The sequence below is a fragment of the Leuresthes tenuis genome, unplaced genomic scaffold, assembly GCF_036924035.1.
Source record: "Leuresthes tenuis unplaced genomic scaffold, fLeuTen1.0.hap1 SCAF_281, whole genome shotgun sequence".
Lineage (NCBI taxonomy): Eukaryota > Metazoa > Chordata > Actinopteri > Atheriniformes > Atherinopsidae > Leuresthes > Leuresthes tenuis.
In genome coordinates this window covers 5,001-7,500 of record NW_027325635.1, presented here as the reverse complement: position 1 = coordinate 7,500, position 2,500 = coordinate 5,001, and positions in this window count along the sequence as shown.

The following is a 2,500-nucleotide window of genomic DNA, read 5'->3' as shown; positions in this document are numbered from 1 at the left end:
TTTTACTGAGCATCATGAAGCACCAGGGGGCTTGGGAGAAGAGTGTGACACCGGGGAGTGCTGCTTAAGTGTGGGGAGGCTGTGCAGGCAGGGAGGCCTGGCTCTTTTCCTGAGCATCATGAAGCACCAGGGGGCTTGGGAGAAGAGTGTGACACCGGGGAGGGGTGCTTAAGTGTGGGGAGGCTGTGCAGGCAGGGAGGCCTGGCTCTTTTACTGAGCATCATGAAGCACCAGGGGGCTTGGGAGAAGAGTGTGACACCGGGGAGTGCTGCTTAAGTGTGGGGAGGCTGTGCAGGCAGGGAGGCCTGGCTCTTTTACTGAGCATCATGAAGAACCAAGGGGCTTGTGAGAGAGGTGTGTGTGTGTGTGTGTGTGTGTGTGTGTGTGTGTGTGTGTGTGTGTGTGTGTGTGTGTGTGTGTGTGTGTGTGTGTGACACCGGGGAGGGCTGCTTGAGTGTGGGGAGGCTGTGCAGGCAGGGGAGCCTGGAATAATACATGGGGCAGGAGCTGAAGTCAGAACAAATGAGAGAGTTTCCAAAAGTACAAGGGTCCCAAGCTTAAAAAGTCAGAAAAATGACAAAGTGTCTAAAAGTATCAGGGGCGCCAGCTCAAAAAGTCAGAAAAATGGCAAAGTGTCTAAAAATACCAGGGGCACCAGCTCAAAAAGGCAGAAAAATGACAAAGTGTCTAAAAGTACCAGGGGCGCAAGCTCAAAAAGGCAGAAAAATGACAAAGTGTCTAAAAATACCAGGGGCGCCAGCTCAAAAAAAGGCAGAAAAATGACAAAGTGTCTAAAAGTACCAGAGGCGCCAGCTCAAAAAGTCAGAAAAATGGCAAAGTGTCTAAAAATACCAGGGGCACCAGCTCAAAAAGGCAGAAAAATGACAAAGTGTCTAAAAGTACCAGGGGCACCAGCTCAAAAAGTCAGAAAAATGACAAAGTGTCTAAAAGTACCAGAGGCGCCAGCTCAAAAAGTCAGAAAAATGACAAAGTGTCTAAAAATACCAGGGGCGCCAGCTCAAAAAAAGGCAGAAAAATGACAAAGTGTCTAAAAATACCAGGGGCACCAGCTCAAAAAGTCAGAAAAATGACAAAGTGTCTAAAAGTACCAGGGGCGCCAGGCGAAAAATTCAGAAAAATTTCTGTTTCAAGACGGGAGAAGGGGAGATGGGCGGAGTGCGTCGAAGGCCCCTTCTCCCGTCCGACGAGGTAATTGGAGTCTGAGGAAATTACCACCTGCCCGATTTCAGAAACCTGGTTTTTAGGAAACAGAGTTTGACAGATTGAAGCCAAGCCCGATATCGGGTGATGTTCTTTGGGGCTCAGACACGTACCAGGGGCCATTGCTGGGCTCCATAGTCATCACCCTGGCTCTCGGGAGGAGGGAGAATCTGCCGCTTTGCGGCCGACGAAGGTAGCTGAAGGGCGGATGGCTGAGTGGCCATGAGCCGCCTGGAGGTCCTGGAAGATACGGGAACGGGGCTTCTGCCGCTTAGCGGCCGATGAGGGCGGCCGAACGGCGGATGGATGAGTGGACATGTGTTGCCCGGAGGTCCTGGAAGATGCTGGAACGGGGCCTTTGCCGCTTAGCGGCCTAGGGGAGCAGCCCAAGGGCGGATGGATGAGTGGACATGTGGTGCCTGGAGGTCCTGGAAGATGCTGGAACGGAGCCTTTGCCGCTTAGCGGCCGAGGGGGGCAGCCCAAGGGCGCATGTATGAGTGGACATGTGGTGCCTGGAGGTCCTGGAAGATGCTGGAACGGAGCCTTTGCCGCTTAGCGGCCGAGGGGGGCAGCCCAAGGGCGCATGTATGAGTGGACATGTGGTGCCTGGAGGTCCTGGAAGATGCTGGAACGGAGCCTTTGCCGCTTAGCGGCCGAGGGGGGCAGCCCAAGGGCGGATGTATGAGTGGACATGTGGTGCCTGGAGGTCCTGGAAGATGCTGGAACGGAGCCTTTGCCGCTTAGCGGCCGAGGGGGGCAGCCCAAGGGCGGATGTATGAGTGGACATGTGGTGCCTGGAGGTCCTGGAAGATGCTGGAACGGAGCCTTTGCCGCTTAGCGGCCGAGGGGGGCAGCCCAAGGGCGCATGTATGAGTGGACATGTTGTGCCTGGAGGTCCTGGAAGATGCTGGAACGGAGCCTTTGCCGCTTAGCGGCCGAGGGGGGCAGCCCAAGGGCGCATGTATGAGTGGACATGTGGTGCCTGGAGGTCCTGGAAGATGCTGGAACGGAGCCTTTGCCGCTTAGCGGCCGAGGGGAGCAGCCCAAGGGCGGATGGATGAGTGGACATGTTGGGCCTGGAAGTGCTGGAGGATCCAGGAGGGGGCAAGATCCTGCTTAGCAATCCGGGAGGGCAGCTTAAGGGCGGATTGCAGAGTTCTCATGTGGGGCCTGGAAGTGCTGGAGGATCCAGGAGGGGGCAAGATCCTGCTTAGCAATCCGGGAGGGCAGCTGAAGGGCGGATTGCAGAGTTCTCATGTGGGGCCTGGAAGTGCTGGA